We start from the raw sequence: 23,631 nt of genomic DNA, 5'->3' as shown, positions 1-23,631 counted from the left end.
TCACAAATAGTTGGACATGATTGAGCGACTGAAGAACAAAACTCTAAGCAGAAGAGATCCTTCTGGGCAGAGGAAGAGGAGGCAGCATGAAGCGCCACGCTCAGTGTGGCAGTCACCAGTGTGAGGGGTGGTGGAGGAGATGGGGTCACTCAAGGTGACAGGGATGGAACCAGAGCATGTAATGATTGCTGTCTAGACTTTGCCCTGTGGAGAAAGGACTTTACACAGTAGATTAACTGCTCAGTTTTGAATGCCAGACTGTGGAGAGTGCATTTGAGGAGGATATGACCAGATATTGGAGGGAGAGACACCATTGGGAGATGGTTGCTGAAGTCCAAGAAAAAGAAGATGAGAGACTGAGCTAAGGCAATGATGGAAGATATAGCAAGAAGAGGCAAAAACAAATTTTTTAAACATACAGTGAATAAAAAAACACAGAACTTGGTAATGAAGTAGAGATTGGAAGTGATGGAAAAGTCAGTGTGTCTTCCTTCTTAAGGGCACTGATGTTTCACAGAGGATTTAAATTGTAGAATAAACAGCTTTAGCATCCCAGAACCACTCCATTGAGGGCTTCAGGTGGTCTCATACTGAGTTCACAGCCTCATCACATGACATTCTCCTTCTACAATGTGACAGCCAAGACTGAAGTTAAGAAGCAGAAAAACTAAGGGGGATGAAATAAAGAAAGGAGGCTCACAAAGAGGTTGATACATCTATAAATGTCTTTGTAGTGTTCCATGTTACGCTCACACACACAGACACACACACTGAGCCCCACAAATGCAGAGTGTCCTCATCAATGTCATATGCTTACAGTTTGTTTGGCCAGGATTTCTGTGCTACATAAAATGCACTGTCATTGAGTACCTAAAGTGTGTTTTCTTTGATTTTCAAAATATATTCTTTCATATTGACAAATTGCTCCTATAAGTGCTTACCCTAGTAAAATCACAGTTATGATTCATATGCCTGCTTCTGTTTCACTGAATTTTGACTCTATTTATAGCTGATATATTTGGGGGATATTCTCTAATTTCTGGTAAATTCTCTCTTTTTCTCTTCTTTAAGTCACTGGCCAATTGAAAAACAGAAGAACCAGAAATAAAAAGCAAAGCATGTGTGTATAAGAGTAATCTGAACCTGTATTAACTCTTGATGGTTATAACAGAGCCCTTCACCCAACTGCCTTCTCTCCATCAAGCACAGCACAGAAGGTGGCTACTGAGAGGATTTTGGTCCCTAATAATATCAATTAGTGCTTCCCTTAAGCAATCCATATATAGAAATATATATAGTTAAAACAATGATTTTGTTTTTATTTGCAAATCCAATTACAAGCCTCCGAAGTTCCCACCTCCAAACAACTTGCTGTTCCTAAGCTCTTTTCCATTAGGTTGAACCACACTAAATAACCTTTTTTAACATCAAGAATGATTGCATGTCAGCAATTTCATGTGGTTGAACTTAATGTTGTAGAAATTCTGTAGCCACTGATGTCCACAGTGTGTTCCTTCCTGAGATTGTAAGGAAGAAAAACATTCTGAGACACTCTTTCTATGAATGCACCTGTTGCAACACCTCTGTGAATCCCTTGTTCCTCCTATGCCACTTGAGACTCTTCCCTTTTGAAAAATTTGTCTGGAGTTGAAGGAGTAATGATGGATAGTCTGAAAAACTTAAAGAGTTTGCTTGGAAAAGACCAAAGAAAAGCCTTCTGCAGCCTAAACTTGTGACAGAGTCAGTGCAATAGTGCAGAATTGTCCTGCAGCTTCCCAGATAACCCAGAAAGGGCTATAGCAGTCTTGTGCTGAGGACATGGTGCCTAGAATGCCACAGTACAAGAATCCATTCCCTTCCATTAGACCCGAAGCATTGCCCTGGCCTCTAAGAAAGATCCTGCCCTCCTGCATGTAAAAAGAAAAAATATAGGTTTTTTTAAGATGTGGCTACCAAGAGAAGCATCTGTCTACAATGCAGGAGACCTGGGTTTGATCCCTGGGTTGGGAAGATCCGCTGGAGAAGGAAATGGCAATCCACTCCAGTACTATTGCCTAGAAAATCCCATGGACAGAGGAGCCTTGTAGGCTACAGTCCATGGGGTCTCAAAGAGTTGGACATGACTGAGTGACTTCACTTAACCAAGAGAAAAATAAAGAAACCAAACTCTGAAGACCCTGATGGAAAAATTCACATCTGAGTTTAATAATCAATAGTGTAGGCTGGCATGCAGCTATCTTAACACACACTGTATGCCTGCAGGCTGTGATACAATCAACCTTTCATTTATATTTATGTGGCCAGGAGGACTTTGTATTTGATGATTTTAAAAGATGCATGGACTCAGCTCTGTTTAATTCTGATGCATTAGTCTATTATCCATAAGAGGCCATTGGCTAAATTGTACTATTCACATGAGGGTCCATGATGGAAATTTATCAGAATGATAGAGAAATATTCAGATTTCAGTTTCTTCAACAGCAAAATTTGAAAATATAAGTATATTGTGCTTCCAAATCGCTATCAGAACTAGATTTAAAAGAACTTCATTGTACAACAAATGCATTATTAAAACAGTTTGTTATGCTGCATTAAAAGAGAAGCAGCTTGACAACTGATGGAGCAGGAAAGGCCAGATCCACAGAATTGCAGCAGATGAAACCATAGAGTCAGAGAGTCAAATTCAGCCACCCTGGAGGAGGCCACTAACAATGAAGGAAGCTAGAATTTCAAAAAAAGAAACCGGAGTTATTTAAGTTTTTATTTTGCTTCAATAATGCAACATTTACTTAACTTTCTCAATGCTAATTCCATCTAGACAAGTCACTCCAGTTATTTAGGTCTTTTCATTCATTCAGCATCTACAGGTTGAGTATGTCAGTGAAGTGAAAGTCACTCAGTCGTGTCTGACTGTTTGCAACCCCATGGACTACACAGTCTATGGAATTCTCCAGGCCAGAATACTGGAGTGGGTAGCCTTTCCCTTCTCCAGGGGATCTTCCCAACCCAGGGATCGAACCGAGGTCTCCCACATTGCAGGGCAGATTCTTTACTAGCTGAGCAACAAGGAAAGCCCAAGAATACTGGAGTGGGTAGCCTATCCCTTCTCCAGTGAATCTCTCCAACCCAGGAATCAAACTGGGGTCTCCTGCATTGCAGACAGATTCTTTACCAAGTGAACTATCAACATGATAGTTATTATGATAGACAGAAATTTTCAGAGACTACTCATAGTCACTGTCTTTAAGAATCTGCTAGCCCCAGAGAGAAAATAGAACACCCTAGGTTAGTGTTCCTCTTGAAGGTGGTGAAAAGTAGCAGGAAATTCCTGGTTCCCAGTGGGAATTAGCATCAAAGAAAGGCATTTAGGGGCTGTGAGCCCCAGGGAGCATCTTCCCCTCTCAACATCATTGTTTAATGGGGCCTTTATGGGGCAAGGTATGTATCTGCATTGCTTTAAGCAGTGGTGATTGGTTTGCATTTAATCATTTTTGTGTGCAATCAATGACATGCATATTCAGGATGCTAGTCTTGATGAGTCAAAATAATCGACTTATTATAAACAACACAGGGGATTAAAAATGCACCTGACTTGGGGTCAGAAAGCCTGGCACTGAGTTCCATCTCTGCCACTCCCTGCCTATGCAACCTTGAAAAAAATCACTTCAGTTGCAAGGAAATCACAACTATGAAATGTTGATAGCATATTGAACGTCACTAGAGGCCTAAGTTTCTGTGGCTTAGTGGGACTGAGTCTTTGCCCACCAAGCCTAACCAAACATCTTCAAACGAAGGCCACTATAGAGCATTTTGACTTTGTCCCAGAGTCACATGTAGACTCTTTCCTGCCAAAGGCCACATGATCAAAATGGTGAAGCATATTTTGTTGTCTTGGGACAGTATATATTGAGAACTAAAGACTAAAAATCCATCCATTCAATTAATATATATTGAGTCTATCCCATAGACTCTGGGAAACAATGGGGATAAAACATAATCCTTTCCCCTGCCTGCAACAGGCCAGATCAGGAGCCCCACAGAGAGCAGCTTTGAAGGGACAGGCAACTGCAGACACTTGAATCTGCAGGCTTCTTGTCGGGGCCACTAACAGACTTTGCAAAGCAAACAAAAATTCAAGGTCTCTAAACACTTAAAAACTATCTTATGTTCTGCTCCCCTGCTTATTCATTCTCCATTAAAAACATTATAAACTTTCTTGGTGCTTTACATCAAGGCCATTAAAAGATATCTCCATAAACCCTCCATTTAAAGCCCATCATTACTATGGGCTTACTGAAAAAAATCTCCAAAATTAAGTTCAAATGTGCAAACTTACTGATTAGAATCAATTTAATTAACCAGAACATATGAAAACAAGCACAGTTTCTTTTTCTGGCATAAATTGTAGTTATCCAGAGGAATTTTTCATGAAGAACCAAACAAAATTGTAAATGGAAGACTGGGAATACTCTAAATAAAAGAAGCAAGTACTCCACCACTTCCTGACTTCCACTCCATCACTCCACTTCTGACTCAGAAGGGGTCCTCCAAGGCAGAAAGAAATACAGCTCCCCCCAAGTGGTCCTCCTCGACTGGATACAGAGCCAAGTGGGTGATGGGTAACTTCAGTGAGGACCACCCTAACTCTTCGCTGCGCAGACTTCACTCCGTATAACTTCCTTCTTACATCTCCTTAAAATGTTTTGATTAGCTTCTCATCAGACTTTGCAAAGATGGGAAGTGACAAGTTACAAACTAACCACACTGGGCCTGAATGAAAGGAGTCAAGGAGGACTGGGAAGCTGATAAAATGCCTGTAGGTCCTGACATAAAATTTCTACCCTATCCTTTAGATGCAATGATAATATCAGTTCACTCTTTTCTACTCAAGGATATTATGCATCATCAGCTCCCAGTCTCTGAGTTTTACAATTTTAATAATCCCAGATGACACGACTGAGCGACTTCACTTTCACTTTTCACTTTCATGCATTGGAAAAGGAAATGGCAACCCACTCCAGTGTTCTTGCCTGGAGAATCCCAGGGACGGTGGAGCCTGGTGAGCTGCCATCTATGGGGTCGCACAGAGTAGGACACTAAAGTGACTTAGCAGCAGCAGCAGCAACCAATAGATCTTCATTCTAAGTATAAAAATCCTAAGGATTTCTCTAACTGCTGGACAAGCAACTTGTGAGTTTTTTTTTTTTTTTTTGCCTCCTTTTATGCACAAATGCTAATGTTATCAACAAAAATCAGGCTTGTCTCAGGAGAAAGGGAGCATAGGGCAGTATTTTAGCCCTGAGAGAGCTTCATTGTTTGAATAAATTAATCCAATTAGTGACCCTTGTACCCTTCCAGCTAATTTTAAACCTCTATCAATAGGTGATTACCCCATATAATTTTAATGAAAAGAGTCAACGTTTCAGAAATAAGCAAGAGTGCACAAAAACGGAATGGATGATTATTCTAACCAACATGAAAAAAAGCAATTCTAAGGTTGCAAACTCAGCATGTGTCCTCTCACAACTTCTGTGTCAGGGTTATCACTGAGCACACTGATGATTTAACAGTGCTTTAAAGAGGCACTCTTCCGAGGGCTCTGATATCACATCAGCTCTCTTTTTCCCTCTCGCATCCCAAGGTCCATACACCAGAGCACTGATCTGAGCAGATAGAGTCAAAGCAGACACTCATAGCCCTGGGAGGGCTTTCCAAGGACTGTGGGAACTCCTATAGATGTTTGGGCATTCTTTTTTTTTTTCAGTGAGGTAAAGTTGATGTAACATTACATTAGCTTCAGGTGTACAATGTAAATGATTCAATCTGTGTATATACTGCTAGATGATCATCACAATCAATTCACACCCATCGCCACATATAGGTACAAAATTTCTTTTTCTCTGATGAGATATTTCAAGATCCACTCTCCAAGTTCCTTTCAAAGATGTGCTGCAGTGTTATTAACCATCACAGCATGGCAGGGGCGAGGCGTTAGGACTGGACTGTGTCCCAGCCTCTCCTCCCTGCTTCCACTTGGGCCTTCTCTCCTTCGCCTGATGTGTCGGCAGCTTTTAGGTTTTGTCCAGGAGAATTTGTTCTACACAGAGCTGTAGATCTGGAGTTCCTCTATGTCACCATCCTGAACCAGAATCCCCCCGACAGTTTCTCTTTCTCCTTTTCTTTCTTTTTGGTTGCTCTGGGTCTTCGTGGCTCCCCAAGGACTTTCTCTGGCTGCGGCCAGCCAGGCCCGCTCTTGGTTGCGGTGCACGGACTTCTCACTGTGCTGGCCTCTCGTCTTGGGGAGCATGGGCTCTAGCAGTTGCGGGTCATGGGCCCTAGAGCACAGGCTCAGTAGCTGTGGGGCCTGGGCTTAGATGCTCTGCATCGTGTAGAATCTTCCTGCACCAGGGATCAAGCCTGTGTCCCCTGCATTGGCAGGCAAATTCTTATCGACTGTACCATCAGGGAAGCACCCCCCTATAGTTTCAAGAAAATAAGTTCCAGGTGGTCAGACTACACTTATACCTTTTCCTGAGAAGGATTTGCCTGAGAATGTACCTGGATTCACCAATGGCCCCTTTCTCACTTTATGGAAAGTGAGTCAAGGCCTCACTCCCCAGCCCCATTGTAAGATTATCAGGGGAGAGGACCTTCGTTCATGACTCTGCAAGACACTCTAAGTTCTTATGACTTCCAGTCCTTTCTTCTTTTTATGTGCTTCTCTGATAAGAATGAAGGTGGGCATTAAAAATGAAGAGTGCTTTGACCTAACTCCACAACCGGCAGAGCACTCAGTATTAGTTCCATTTTAAAAGGAAGACAGTGAGCTCTGAGAGGTAGTGTTCTGATGTTCTGCCTAAGAAAAATTTGCCTTTCCCAGTGTCATGAAGAATTCTGGGAGAAAACTGAAACCCTAAGAGATGTGGTGGTTGCCCCAGTTCACAGCACAAGGGTGTCACTGAAAGTGGGCATTTCACAAGATGGCAGAGTAGAAGGATGTTTGCTCATCTTCTCCTGAGAGGAGCTAGATGCTGAACAACCATCAAGAAGAGGACGTAGGAACCCACCGAAAGAAAGATACCCCATGCCCAAGGACAGGGAGAAGCTACAACAAGGTGCAAGGACAGGAGCAATCACATTTAAAATCAAAGCTCATACCCTCCAGAGACACTTGGAGGGCACAAACAAAATCTTGTGCACACCAGATTCTAAATGCACATATACAATAAGGTGGGGGCTAATGATAATAAAAGTAAAATGAAATAAGAGGGGAGTAAATTGATAATTTTTGCTTAATGACTTTACTTCTTTTATTTCCTGACTGTTATCAAAGGATTCATGAGGGAGGGGGGATTCATGAGGGAATTCATGAGGCAGAATCTGTTGACAGCAAGGTGAAAAGAATATCTGTAGGAAATACTGAAGACAAAAAAGTGGTCCCTTCTTTTTATATATTTAACTATAAGCACTTTTTTCAGCTATTCTCAAGGCTCATCCCTAAGACATTTTATAAGCTGGGGAAAATGCAGCTTGTATCAGACAATAAAATGCTCTATCAGCCAAAACAGAATGGGTTTGTGACACAGATCTCTTAAATGTTAAGTAGAATGTTTCTTAGGATTCCATATTTCTCAAGGTGGATTAGATAAAACCCTCACATAAACCTCTACAAGATTTCTTTCAGAAATTGGTGTGTATTATTAAATAGTGAAAGTGAAAGTCACTCAGTCATGTCCAACTCTCTGCGACCCCATGGGCTATACAGTCCATGGAATTCTTCAGGCCAGAACACTGGAGTGGGTAGCCTTCCCCTTCTCCAGGGGATCTTTCCAAACCAAGGACCAAACCCAGGTCTCCCATATTGCAGGCAGATTCTTACCAACTGAGCCACCAGGGAAGTTTAAAACTATTTTATCTAGTCATATTTTAAAATATTTATTCTATCTTCTTTATGAAAAGTTTAATATTTCTACCTGTTAGTAATAAAAAAACTATTCTGCTGCCAGACTGATTCATTCTCAGAAGTTTATATACCTTTCTCTTTTTTTCACATGTAGAAACTTTGATCATAGTGTTAAACTAAACTGATGGAGTTATTACTTACTTATGTGTGAACGAACAATCCAACATCCAAGGAGTGGTGGCTGCATGGGCGCACAAGGGCCTAGAGGAGATATTCCACATTCAAGGTCAGGAAGGGCGGCTGTGAGGAAATACCCCTCGTCCAAGGTAAGGAGCAGCAGCTGCACTTTGTTGGAACAGCCGTGAAAAGATACCCCACATCCAAGTTAAGATGGTAGGTGTTGCAAGAGGGTATCAGAGGGCAGACACACTGAAACCATAATCACAGAAAACTAGTCAATCTAATCACACTAGGACCACAGCCTTGTCTAACTCAATGAAACCAAGCCATGCCCTGTGGGGCCACCCAAGATGGGCGGGTCATGGTGGAGAGGTCTGACAGAATGTGGTCCACTGGAGAAGGGAATGGCAAGCCACTTCAGTATTCTTGCCTTGAGAACCCCATGAACAGTATGAAAAGGCAAAATGATAGGATACTAAAAGAGGAACTCCCCAGGTCATTAGGTGCCCAATATGCTACTGGAGATCAGTGGAGAAATAACTCCAGAAAGAATGAAGAGATGGAGCCAAAGCAAAAACAGAAGCCAGTTGTGGATGTGACTGGTGAGAGAAGCAAGGTCTGATGCTGTAAAGAGCAATATTGCATAGGAACCTGGAATGTCAGGTCCATGAATCAAGGCAAATTGGAAGTGGTCAAACAAGAGATGGCAAGAGTGAACATCAACATTCTAAGAATCAGCGAACTAAAATGGACTGGAATGGGTGAATTTAACTCAGATGACCATTACATCTACTACTGCGGGCAGGAATCCCTCAGAAGAAATGGAGTAGCCATCATGGTCAACAAAAGAGTCTGAAATGCAGTACTTGGATGCAATCTCAAAAATGACAGAATGATCTCTGTTCGTTTCCAAATCAAACCATTCAATATCAGAGTAATCCAAGTCTATACCCCAACCAGTAATGTTGAAGAAGCTGAAGTTGAATGGTTCTATGAAGACCTACAAGACCTTTTAGAACTAACACCCCCCAAAAGTTGTCCTTTTCATTATAGGGGACTGGAATGCAAAAGTAGGAAGTCAAGAAACACCTGGAGTAACAGGCAAATTTGGCCTTGGAATGCGGAATGAAGCAGGGCAAAGACTAATAGAGTTTTGCCAAGAAAACGCACTGGTCATAGCAAACATCCTCTTCCAACAATATAAGAGAAGACTCTACACATGGACATCACCAGATGGTCAACACGAAATCAGATTGATTATATTCTTTGCAGCCAAAGATGGAGAAGCTCTATACAGTCAACAAAAACAAGACCAGGAGCTGACTGTGGCTCAGATCATGAACTCCTTATTGCCAAATTCAGACTCAAATTGAAGAAAGTAGGGAAAACCGCTAGACCATTCAGGTATGACCTAAATCAAATCCCTTATGATTATACAGTGGAAGTGAGAAATAGATTTAAGGGACTAGATCCAATAGATAGAGTGCCTGATGAACTATGGAATGAGGTTCGTGACATTGTACAGGAGACAGGGATCAAGACAATTCCCATGGAAAAGAAATGCAAAAAAGCAAAATGGCTGTCTGGGGAGGCCTTACAAATAGCTATGAAAAGAAGAGAAGTGAAAAGCAAAGGAGAAAAGGAAAGATATAAGCATCTGAACGCAGAGTTCCAAAGAATACCAAGGAGATAAGAAAGCCTTCCTGAGGGATCAATGCAAAGAAATAGTGGAAAATAACAGAATGGGAAAGACTAGAGATCTCTTCAAGAAAATTAGAGCTACCAAGGGAAATTTTCATGCAAAGATGGGCTTGATAAAGGACAGAAATGGTATGGACCTAACAGAAGCAGAAGATATTAAGAAGAGGTGGCAAGAATAAACAGAAGAACTGTACAAAAAAGATCTTCACGACCCAGATAATCACAATGGTGTGATCACTCACCTAGAGCCAGACATCTTAGAATGTGAAGTCAAGTGGGCCTTAGAAAGCATCACTATGAACAAAGCTAGTGGAGGTGATGGAATTCCATTTGAGCTATTTCAAATCCTGAAAGATGATGCTGTGAAAGTGCTGCACTCAATATGCCAGCAAATTTGGAAAACTCAGCAGTGGTCACAGTACAGGAAAAAGTCAGTTTTCATTCCAGTCCCAAAGAAAGGCAATGCCAAAGAATGCTCAAATTACCACACAATTGCACTCATCTCACATGCTAGTAAAGTAATGCTCAAAATTCTCCAAGCCTGGCTTCAGCAATATGTGAACCATGAACTCCCTGATGTTCAAGCTGGTTTTAGAAAAGGCAGAGGAACCAGAGATCAATTTGCCAATATCTGCTGAATCATCGAAAAAGCAAGAGAGTTCCAGAAGAACATCTATTTCTGCTTTATTGACTATGCCAAAGCCTTTGACTGTGTGGATCACAATAAACTGTGGAAAATTCTGAAAGAGATGGGAATACCAGACCACCTAACCTGCCTCTTGAGAAATCTGTATGCAGGTCAGGAAGCAACAGTTAGAACTGGACATGGAACAACAGACTGGTTCCAAATAGGAAAAGGAGGACGTCAAGGCTGTAGATTGTCACCCTGCTTATTTAACTTGTATGCAGAGGACATCATGAGAAACGCTGAGCTGGAAGAAGCACAAGCTGGAATCAAGATTGCTGGGAGAAATATCAATAACCTCAGCTATGCAGATGACACCACCCTTATGGGAGAAAGTAAAGAGGAACTCAAAAGCCTCTTGATGAAAGTGAAAGTGGAGAGTGAAAAAGTTGACTTAAAGCTCAACATTCAGAAAACGAATATCATGGCATCTGGTCACATCGCTTCATGGGAAATAGATGGGGAAACAGTGGAAACAGTGTCAGACTTTGTTTTCTTGGGCTCCAAAATCATGCAGATTTTGATTGCAGCCATGAAATTAAAAGATGCTTACTCCTTGGAAGAAAAGTTATAACCAACCTAGATAGCATATTGAAAAGCAGAGACATTACTTTGCCAACTAAGGTCCATCTAGTCAAGGCTATGGTTTTTCCTGTGGTCATGTATGGATATGAGAGTTGGACTGTGAAGAAAGCTGAGCATCAAAGAATTGATGCTTTTGAACTGTGGTGTTGGAGAAGACTCTTAAGAGTCCCTTGGACTGCAAGGAGATCCAACCAGTCCGTTCTGAAAGAGATCAGCCTTGGGATTTCTTTGGAAGGAATGATGCTAAAGCTGAAACTCCAGTACTTTGGCCATCTCATGCGAAGAGTTGACTCATTGGAAAAGACTCTGATCCTGGGAGGGATTGGGGGCAGGAGGAGAAGGGGATGACAGAGGGTGACATGGCTGGATGGTATCACTGACTCAATGAACGTGAGTCTGAGTGAACTCCGGGATTTGGTGATGGACAGGGAGGCCTGGCGTGCTGCGATTCATGGTGTTGCAAAGAGTCGAATGCAACCGAGCAACTGAACTGAACTGAATATAATTTAATTACAGCTAAAACCCAGACACCAAAATATGACACATACACAGACATGCAACATAATGCACATGCCCACACCTTTACCTAAGTAACGCCATGACTATTACAAAATATTACAAAAAATTAGAGTAATTTTTGTGAAAAAATTTTACCTGTACACTACACTACATTGTTACAAATTAAGTAATGAGAAACTATATATTGAATTAATTTGTTTGTGTATCTTAGTACAAAATAGATAAATTAGATGTATTAAATCAAAAAATTTTTAATATAGATTTAATATTTTAGTAATCATTTTTATAAGATGAATTTCATACTTTTTCTTCAGAGTGTCTATTATATACTTGAAAAATCTACTTATTGATACATTTATTTAATTTAAAAATAAAGTTAAGAGATATACAATACTAGGAAAAGATGGAGTAGACACACTTCTCTATATTCCTCCAACTAAGTACAACTAAAACTTCAAGACATTATATAAAAAGCAAATAAGTAGACTCTGAAAGGAAGAGAGAAGGCAGACCAGTGAGGGGCCTAGCAATCTATGGAATTACACAATGATATTTCCCTAGTTTTTCTGTTTGCCTTCTATATGTTCTAGACTTAGCACCAGAAAAACCAGAAACATACAGGTACAAAAAAATCCCCAAAACCTGCTTTCTACTCCAGGCAGATACTATGAAAAAAGTTGAGCTAGATCCTCACTCCTAAGATGCACCTCTCTACTGTCAGGGTGCTGTCAGACAAAGCTAAGCAGGAACCCATGGCGTTTACCATCACCCAGTGGTAAAAAGAGCTCCCACTGGAGGCAACATGGGAAGCTTAAACGTCCACCTCTGCCCAACAATGAATGATGAGGCACCCTATCCCAGAGTGCTCATGGAACCTAGACATCTACTGCATCTCACAGTGGGATCCTCCTTTGCCCACCAGCATGGTGTCAGAGGAGGTCTGCTGAAACAAAAAATTTCAACAAAATCCATCATCTCATGACACAATACTCAAAGTGTACAGAATACAGTAAAACTCATCATACCACAAACTAGGAAAATCTTAACTCAAATGAGTTAAGAAAATCAATATACCCCAACACGAAGATGACACAGGTGGTGGAATTATCTGATAGAGATTCTAAAGCAGCCATGACAAAAATATTTCAATTAGCAATTACAAACCAAATTTAAACAAATTTTAAGAAATAGCAAGTTTCAGCAAAGAAACAGAAGATATAAAAGAGAACCAAATGGAAACTTTAGAACTGAAAAAACAAGTAGCTAAGATTTTAAAAGCTCAATGTTGAAATCAGCAGCGAATGACTTGGAGAGGACAGGGGGAAAAATCAGTTGACTAAAACACAAGACAGTAGAAATTACCCAATCTAAATGAAAAATAAACTAAAAACAGCACAGCCTTAAAGATTTGTAACTATAACAAACAATCTAACATTTCTGGTTTTGACATGTAAATGTAACCACTGGGAGAAACTGGATGAAGTGTGCCTGAGATCTCTCTCTACTGGTTTTGGAAATTTCTGTGAGTCTATAATAACTGGAAATAGAACTGCCTTATGACCCAGCAATCCCACTGCTGGGTATACACACAGAGGAAACCAGAATTGAAAGAGACACATGTACTTCAATGTTCACCGCAGCACTGTTTATAATAACCAGGACATGGAAGCAACCTAGATGTCCATCAGCAGATGAATGGATAAGAAAGCTGTGGTACATATACACAATGGAGTATTACTCAGCCATTAAAAAGAATACATTTGAATCAGTTCTAATGAGGTGGATGAAACTGGAGCCTATTATACAGAATGAAGTAAGCCAGAAAGAAAAACACCAATACAGTATACTAACGCATATATATGGAATTTAGAAAGATGGTAAAGATAACCCTGAATGTGAAACAGCAAAAAAGACACAGATGTATAGAACAGTCGTTTGGACTCTGTGGGAGAGGGAGAGGGTGGGATGATTTGGGAGAATGGTATTGAAACATGTATGTTACCGTATGTGAAACGAATCGCCAGTCCAGGTTTGATGCATGATACTGGATGCTTGGGGCTGGTGAACTGGGATGACCCAGAGGGATGGTACGGGGAGGGAGGAGGGAGGGAGGTTCAGGATGGGGAACACGTGTATACCTGTGGCAGATTCATGTTGATGTATGGCAAAACCAATAAAATATTGTAAAGTAATTAACCTCCAATTAAAATAAATTTATATTAAAAATAAAGAAAAACTGTTAAAAAACAATAAAAAAAAGATCAAGTGTCAGAGCTTTTCAAGTTTACATCTTTCAATGTAAAATAGGATTTTATTTCAAGTTGATACTCTTTCTGCAAGTATCTGCATGCTTTTTTCTTGACTTTATAGAGAAGTTGTCAACAAAAGATTTCAAACAAATAAGATTCTTTGAAAGTCTTCTTTAAATAGTGTGTTGACAATGAGGGTTTACAGTTGTCAGTCATGTTTCCATATATAATAACCAACTTTAAGCATGTGCATAAAAAATAGCTATGTTATGACTGCTGCCTACCTGGCCACCAGTAACATAAGATACCAGCAGTGATAAAGTTCTCCTGATTTCAGAAATGATAGGATGTAAGGGGGGAATTGTTTAGATTGATTTAATATGGTAGCATGAAGGAAAGAATCATTAATTTTCTCTGGGATTGTCTGGGTTGATTCTCATAGGCCACACCTGAACACGATTCTGATTCATTTGTAACTTTAATGCTGGATAAACCTCCATCAGACAGATAAGGGAAGGGAGGAAAAATGTGGAGACATGAAGCAACTAGGGTATTAATGAGTTGCTGAGAGCTTCAGTTCAGTTCAGTCGCTCAGTCGTGTCTGACTCTTTGCGACCCCATGAATCGCTGCACGCCAGGCCTCCTTGTCCATCACCATCTCCTGGAGTTCACTCAGACTCACGTCCATCAAGTTAGTGATGCCATCCAGCCATCTCATCCTCGGTCGTCCCCTTCTCCTCCTGCCTCCAATCCCTCCCAGCATCAGAGACTTTTCCAATGAGTCAACTCTTCGCATGAGGTGGCCAAAGTACCAGAGCTTCAGCTTTAGCATCATTCCTTCCAAAGAAATCCCAGGGTTGATCTCCTTCAGAATGGACTGGTTGGATCTCCTTGCAGTCCAAGAGACTCTCAGGAGTCTTCTCCAACACCACAGTTCAAAAACATCAATTCTTCAATGCTCAGCTTTCTTCACAGTCCAACTCTCACATCTATAAATGACCACAGGAAAAACCATAGCCTTGACTAGACAGACCTTAGTCAGCAAAGTAATGTCTCTGCTTTTGAATATACTATCTAGGTTGGTCATAACTTTTCTTCCAAGGAGTAAGTAAGCGTCTTTTAATTTCATGGCTGCAGTCACCATCTGCAGTGATATTGGAGCCCAAAGAAATAAAGTCTGACACTGTTTCTATTGTTTCCCCATCTATTTCCCATGAAGTGATGGGACCAGATGCCATGATCTTCATTTTCTGAATGCTGAGCTTTAAGCCAACTTTTTCACTCTCCGCTTTCACTTTCATCAAGAGGCTTTTGAGTTCCTCTTCACTTTCTGCCATAAGGGTGGTGTCATCTGCATAGCTGAGGTTATTGATATTTCTCCCAGAAATCTTGATTGCAGCTTGTGCTTCTTCCAGTCCAGCATTTCTCATGATGTACTCTGCATATAAGTTAAATAAGCAGGGTGACAATATACAGCCTTGACGTCCTCCTTTTCCTATTTGGAACCAGTCTGTTGTTCCATGTCCAGTTCTAACTGTTGCTTCCTGACCTGCATACAGATTTCTCAAGAGGCAGGTTAGGTGGTCTGGTATTCCCATCTCTTTCAGAATTTTCCACAGTTTATTGTGATCCACACAGTCAAAGGCTTTGGCATAGTCAATAAAGCAGAAATAGATGTTTCTCTGGAACTCTTGTTTTTCCATGATCCAGCAGATATTGGCAATTTGATCTCTGGTTCCTCTGCCTTTTCTAAAACCAGCTTGAACATCAGGGAGTTCATGGTTCACGTATTGCTAAAGCCTGGCTTGGAGAATTTTGAGCATTACTTTACTAGTATGTGAGATGAGTACAGTTGTGCGGTAGTTTGAGCATTCTTTGGCATTGCCTTTCTTTGGGATTGGAATGAAAACTGACCTTTTCCAGTCCTGTGGCCACTGCTGAGTTTTCCAAATTTGCTGGCATATTAAGTGCAGCACTTTCACAGCATCATCTTTCAGGATTTGAAACAGCTCAACTGGAATTCCATCACCTCCACTAGCTTTGTAGTGATGCTTTCTATGGCCCACTTGACTTCACATTCCAAGATGTCTGGCTCTAGATTAGTGATCACATCATCATGATTATCTGGGTCGTGAAGATCTTTTTTGTACAGTTCTTCTGTGTATTCTTGCCACCTCTTCTTAATATCTTCTGCTTCTGTTAGGTCCATACCATTTCTGTCCTTTACCGAGCCCATCTATGTATGAAATTTTCCCTTGGTAGCTCTAATTTTCTTGAAGAGATCTCTAGTCTTTCCCATTCTGTTCTTTTCCTCTATTTCTTTGCATTGATCACTGAAGAAGGCTTTCTTCTCTCTCCTTGCTATTCTTTGGAACTCTGCGTTCAGACACTTATATCTTTCCCTTTCTCCTTTGCTTTTCACCTCTCTTCTTTTCACAGCTATTTGTAAGGCCTCCGCAGACAGCCATTTTGCTTTTTTGCATTTCTTTTCTATGGGGATGGTCTTGATCCCTGTCTCCTGTACAATGTCAGGAACCTCATTCCATAGTTCATCAGGCACTCTATCTATCAGACCTAGGCCCTTAAATCTATTTCTCACTTCCACTGTATAATCATAAGGCATTTGATTTAGGTCATACCTGAATGGTCTAGTGGTTTTCCCTACTGTCTTCAATTTGAATCTGAATTTGGTATAAGGAGTTCATGATCTGAGCCACAGTCAGCTCCTGGTCTTGTTTTTGTTGACTGTATAGAGCTTCTCCATCTTTGGCTGCAAAGAATAGAATCAATCTGATTTCGGTGTTGACCATCTGGTGATGTCCATGTGTAGAGTCTTCTGTTATGTTGTTGGAAGAGGGTGTTTGCTATGACCAGTGCATTTTCTTGGCAAAAGTCTGTAAAGCCCTGCTTCATTCCGCATTCCAAGGCCAAATTTGCCTGTTACTCCAGGTGTTTCTTGACTTCCTACTTTTGCATTCCAGATGGTCTAAAAGCTAGAAGGAGCCTAGATCTCAAAATAAGAAGCTTAGATTTTGTTAGGCCAGCTGTTATGGGCCACTGACATTTTAAAAGACCATTCCTATTGCCCAGTAAATGGATGGATTGCCAGAGAGAAAGAAATCTTCTGAAAGCAATAGATCAGAGGTGAGTGGGTGCTAAGACAACTGCAACCTCTCATCAATCCCATAAAGAACCAAAGCAGCACCTACAATTCTACACCCATGATGCATGAAACCCAGGTCCACACATTTCTGAGTAGACAAACTAGTAAAGAGAATCTAGTGCTGGGGTGAATCTCCAGTGGTGATCCTTTGCTTTTGACCTTTCAGATCTCAATTAAGTCTAGTAGGCAAGAGAAAAACCTGCTCGTGCCAACCCCTCCCCAATTCAACCCAAGATGCATTAAATCTTTACAACTAAGAACGGAGTTTTATAGGTACTCTCCAGTAGGAGGCCAGCAATAAGAACTAGATAAAGTTCTTGTTTTCCAGAAAATATATTAACAACTCAACAAACATTTGCTGACAAGAAGCGGGAGGTGGAGAGCAAGGGGGCGAGAGAGGAAGGAAGAGGGGAAGAAGAAGAAGCAAGAGGAAGAGGAGGGAGAAAGAACCTTAAAAAAAGTCAGTATTTCAAATAGCAGATGCTATTTTCATTTTGAAAGCTTAGAAGAGTTTTAATAGATAGTAGAGGAAGACATCTAAAAAGAATTTTTTCCTATAGGGTGAGATTCTGGTAAATTTCTTCATGCCCCCTTCTTTACCCCATCTATATTTACTCACATGAGAATCAGAATTAGAATTTATTTCTTTTCTCCTCTGTTTCTGAGCCTTCAGTTTTACTTATGTTAAACTTTTTGCATCATTCCATAGGACCCTGAGACTCCATTCAATTTTTTCAATCTTTTTATTTCTATGATTCAGATTTGATCATTTTATTAATCTACCTCAAGTTAACTGACTCCTCCATCATTTACATTCTATTGCTAAACACATTCAGTAACATTTTAAAATTTTCAGGTATTGTATTTTCATTTCTACAACATCCAAATGATTTTTCCTTACTTCTGCTGAGATTTTTCTATATTTTCATTCATTGAAAACATTTTTCTTTATATCCTTAAGCATAGTTAAATATTTACTTTAAAATCTTTGCTAATTCAACATCTAGTTCATCTCAGAGTTTGCCTTTCTCTTAGAAAGGGTTACATGTTTCCAATTCTTTAAAAGTCAAAATGTTTAGGATTGTATCCTTGACATTGTATGTTTTAGAAACTGAATTTTTTCATATTCCTTTGAAGAGTGCAAAATTTTCTATTTTGCAAGCAATTATTTGGTTGGAGTTGAAACAAGAATCTGAGTTCTTGTTCATGAAGCTGAAGAAAGAACTTCACAAACATGCTAACAGTTAAGGTAGCAAGCAAATCGGATTTATGAAAGAGAAGGGAAGTACAAAGCCCTCAGCACAGACACTGAGAAGGTGTAAAGAGTCACCAAAAAGGCAGGCATTACAGTAGTTTTCTATCTTTATCAGTATTAATCTGTACATTTTTGGTTGGCTCATGTCCTTAAAATGCATCATTTTTAACCAATAAGTTTAAAGGTCAGGATGCTTAATTTAACGTCTTTATGGCTTATCTTGATCCTCAAATTAAGTTACCACCCTTTTCCATGCCCCCTGGCCATTTTACAATGGACCAGTTGTATGGGCTTAAGATTGATGATCAGCAGTTGTTTTTCCCTCAGGCATATGGAACACAAATTAATAGTGTTAATTCCTGGAGCTGAGTACTGATAATTTATCAGACCAAGGACACATTCCAGGAATTTGGGGAAAAGGGTATGTGTGTGTGTGAAGTCGCTCAGTCGTGTCTGACTCTTTGTGACCCCATGGACTGCAGCCTGCCAGGCTCCTCTGTCCATGCGATTTTCCAGGCTAGAATACTGGAGTGGGTTGCCATTTCCTTTTCCAGGGGATCTTCCCAGCCCAGGGATCGAACCGAGGTCTCCCACATTGCAAGCAGACGCTTTACCATCTGAGCCACCAGGGAAGAACTGGACAAAGGGTGTAGTTTTAGGTTAATGGAGCGGGATGTTTACTGAAATGAGACAAGGTTTCAGAGCTCTACACTGACTGCCTAGCAATTTCTACCTCAGAGTCAAATTGAAAATACTGCCTCTTGGACAATACCTTAAAATTCAGTTCAGTTTTTTAATATCTTGACTAGAATCTGTCCCATGCATGGTTTGACAGTTAGTCAGACTTGGGCAGATTTTATTTAAAAAAAAAAAAAAAAACCCTGGGGCTTAACCTCACAAACTCTCCAGGATTTCCTTTTTTGTCAGTAGCTGTTGTTGCATGAATTTGTCCTCTGTTTCTTTAGGCCAGAGTTTTAGTTACATCTCAATGCCTATTTTGGCCTGCACTCAGACTAAATACTATTGAAATAAGTAATTTGTCCACGCAGTTCCCTTTTTTAAAGGCATCTTCTCCTGTCCAGAACCTGCCTGCTTTTGTTCACTCTCTCATGCCTTTAGGTCATTGGTTTTTCAGTTTTGTCCAGAGCTTTCAGTTATTATCAACAGGAGGGTGAGGAATTTCTCAAGCCACACTGGAAGGGGAAGACAGATTATGACTAATCCTACTTAGGATTTAGAATCACAACAAACTGGAAAATTCTTAAAGAGATGGGAGTTCCAAACCACCTTACCTTCCCCTGAGAAACCTGTATGCAGGTCAAGAAGCAGCAGTTGAAGAACCTAAGCTACTCCACTTTGTTAACAGAAAAACTCCATTTTGTAAGGTTCCGGGAAAAGAGCCTTTGGAAATCCCCTAACCTCACCCCACCACGCACGAGCGGATCAGACCCCAGACCAGAATCTCCTGACTTAACGTTCAGGAACTTGTGGTCTAGCTAGGTGATAGGGACCAATCAAAAACCAACACACAACCCTTCAAAAGAAAGTGACCAATCAGACGTCCCCCTACCTAGAAATTCTTTTTTTTTTTTTTTTTTCATGAACACTCCCTATATAAGCAATGTAATCCAAAACCTGGGGCTCCTTCCTATAGCCGCTGCATCGGTAACGGTGGGAGCCCCAGCTCGAGCTTGGTAATAAAAACTCTCTTGCTTTTGCATTGGATATCGGCTCCCTAGTGGTCATTGGGAGATTTTGCGACTTGGGCATAACACAGTTAGAACCAAACAGGGGACAACTGACTGCTTCGAAATTGGGAAAAGAGGGCATCAAGGCTGTATATTGGCACCCTACTTATTTAACTTGTATGCATGAATCTGAGCAAATCCTGGGAGACAGTGGAAGACAGAGGAGCATGGAATGCTGTAGTCCATGGAGTCACAAAGAGTAAGACACAGTTTAGTGACTAAACAACTGAGGCTTTGCTCTGGACAGGAACTGTGATAGGTAGATAGATGTTAGAAAAATAACTTCATTTAATCATACAAGAATCCTGGAAGAGAGGAACTGTTGTTGTTTATATTTTACACATAAGTAAATGGAAGTTGAGAAAGGCTGAAGGTCACACTCCAATAACAGATTCAAACCCAACTGTTTTGGAGTCCAAAACCCAAACTCTTATTCCTTTAAGGCAGAAAAGTAGTTCTCCCAACCAAAAGTGCCCTGAGGCACCAAAGACTGCCCCAGGCAGGTTTCTTAATCAGAAGCCGGCTTTAAACCAAATGATTGCGAGTGCTTAGAAATTCATTTCCTTATTCACTTAAACCAGTGTTCCCCAACTTTGCTTAACAGAAGGATCACCGGAAGGGAATCTCTAGCTACAGATCAGAGACTTTGAATCAGTCTCCAGGGGCAAGGGTTGAAAATCCAAATATTTAACAGGCTCCCCAAATGAGTCAGTGTTCTTCCCAGTTTGAAAGCCCTCACTTAGAGGAAGGAGCATCTGCCTGGTACCCAAACACTGTATTCACAACTGTGCTTCCTGGTGTAAATAATGCCGATGGGAGGAAACGCTAATTATCACCCAGAGCTTATCTCCGGCGTGGCAGGCGCTTTTCTAAATATTTTACATGTATTATCTCCTTTTATTCTCAACAAAGAATCCTTTGTTGAGAATTCTCCCAACAAACCTGTAAGTCACAACCAATTTTATGAGGAAACTTCCCCACAATCGTACCAGTAAGTAGAGGAGCAGGGTTAAAGTAGACTGAATCTCCCTCCCATCTCCCTCCCCATCTCACCACTCTAGGTTGATACAGAGCCCCTGTTTGAGTTTCCTGAGCCAGACAACAAATTCCCGTTGGCTATCTATTTCACATATGGTAATGTAAGTTTCCATGTTACTCTTTCCATACATCTCACCCTCCCTTCAAAAGGGAGAGTATATTTGTATAAATATGGCTGATTCATGGTGAGGTTTGACAGAAAACAACAAAATTCTGTAAAAGCAATTATCCTTCAATAAAAAAATTAAAAGAAAAAAAGTAGACTGTTTGATTCTAAGACCAGTCTTTTTATTACTGCACTATTTCATTTCCACTTATCCAATCTGTCACAACCACTCCTAAAAATAAGTCTGGGTAAATAGGTGGCCACAATACATGTTTCCCAAGGGCCCAAGAATAAAATTCATAACTCTGCCTAGAAAGAGTCCCTTTTCCTTGTCTGATCCCACTGAAGCTGTGGGTTGTGCCCTGAATAGCGTCAAAAGGTCCCGCTTCTTTGATTACTTTCAGCAAGAAAGTTGGAGAAGAGTAGGAAGGAGCCCTGGAAAGCACAGCCAGCTGATTCACGAGTTAGTTATTTCCACACACGTACCATAGCAGCCCCTGCGCTAAGTGCCTGTGTATAACCCAGATGAGGAGTTCACATTCTAAGGAAATAGGAAGACCATAAACAAGATGCCAACTACTACAAATTGACCTACTGACCATATGCACAATTCTTAGAGTCTTTTATAGAAAATGGTGGCCACCAAAGAAGTTTCAGGTAGAGAGAGTCAGCTATTTCCTGACAGTAGGTTATGTGAAAACCAAGTCAGACCAATAGATGTTTATTAACTAAAATTTTGTTAGAAAAGCAAGTATTAGGATAAAATTCATATGACTTCTGTAGACTGAAAAAAGACCTCCACTCGCCTCCCTTTCAAATGCTTTAACCACTAACTACATGAAAGGCTCATTTTAGGACAATGCCAAGTTTCAAGAGGCAAGATTCTGTTACCTGGATACCCTGACAGAGTCTAGAGTTCATGGCTACAAACCAGAACTTTAAAGGGCAGTCCCTGAGGGTGAAACATTAATTGTATATTAAATACCTTAATTTCACAACTGACAGTTCATTTTCTAATATCCCCCACATTAAGCAACAGACTACATTTTATGCAAATTGAAATCTATTTCTGAATATCAATATGCTAATTAGAAACAATCTGTTGTTGATGGAGATGTGGATAACTGGAGGGCCTATGACAGTTACATCTGGAGTGTGTTCCTTTCTGATACTCTTATCTGACCCTTCAGCTGTATGTAATTAGCATCTTAGCTGACCATGTCATGACCAAGCTTTCGAAAGTAATCCCTGTGTAAGAGCTTCCCTGGTGGTTCAGTGGCCAGTGCTCTTCCTGGGTCCAGAAGAGCCCCTGGAGAAGGAGATGGCAACCCACTCCCGCATTCTTATCTGGGAAATCCCACGGACAGAGGATCCTGGTGGGCAAAAGTGCAAGGGGTTGCAAAAGTGTGAGATGTTTGTGTTAGTCAGTCAGTCATGTCAGATATGACTTAGCAACTAACCAACAACAATGGGCTTAACCTAAGTTTTACATCTTACAATATCAGATCGTAATGTTAAAGAACTTTGAAGATAATTGCAGATACTAACAACAAAAAAGAAACTATATCATAGAAACTATATTATATTATAGAAACTATAGTAAGTGCTATGCTGCTGCTGCTAAGTCACTTCAGTCGTGTCTGATTCTGTGTGATCCCACAGACGGCAGCCCACCAGGCTCCCCCGTCCCTGGGATTCTCCAGGCAAGAACACTGGAGTGGGTTGACATTTCCTTTTCCAATGCATGAAAGTGAAAAGTGAAAGTAAAGTCGCTCAGTCATGTCTGACTCTTAGCGACCCAATGGACTGCAGCCTACCAGGCTCTTCCGTCCATGGGATTTTCCAGGCAAGTGCTATAAAGGAACCCAAATACAAAGTGTTCAACAGTAAGAAGGGAATTCATTTCCTCTCCCCAGGGCCCCAAGATGGAAGAGGTGGGGAGACTCAAGAGTCAGGAATCATCTTCCTGCTTTTTTTCCCCCTGTCTTACTGCCTCAATTGTCCAGAAGTACAAGCAGGGCAGAGCAGAGGCTGTTTGAGAAAGCACAGGTAGTAGGAACCATGAAAGTTAGCCATCAGGCACAGGTAGCTTGCATGTCTGGAATCAACAGGAAAGCTTCCTGGAAACATCCCAACTCACACCTTCCCCAGCACCCAGCAGAGCTGGAGCTGTCCTTTCAGTGGTCCTTAAGTGCCCAGATTCCTTCTTCTCAGAATGCAAACAGTTCTAGGCTCTCAGAGCCCGTGTCTCCCACAGACTACCTCTAACCATGTTGTCACTGCAGCTGCCTCCACCATTTCTCCTTAACTCCTTCCTCTGTTCAACCTCACCTAACACTTCTCTACAGAAGCCATCTCTGGTCATTTGTACATTTGCAGCACAGTTTTTCCTCTGCTTCCTACTTTGTAAATCATAACAGTGAGCAGATTCTGTTCATTTTTATACCTCCACTAGTAGAACTTATTTTTTTTCCACAACAAAAAAGTTATGTTTCATAT

The sequence above is a fragment of the Oryx dammah genome, unplaced genomic scaffold, assembly GCF_014754425.2.
Source record: "Oryx dammah isolate SB20612 unplaced genomic scaffold, SCBI_Odam_1.1 HiC_scaffold_24, whole genome shotgun sequence".
NCBI classification, from domain to species: Eukaryota; Metazoa; Chordata; class Mammalia; order Artiodactyla; family Bovidae; genus Oryx; species Oryx dammah.
This window is presented reverse-complemented; position numbering follows the sequence as displayed.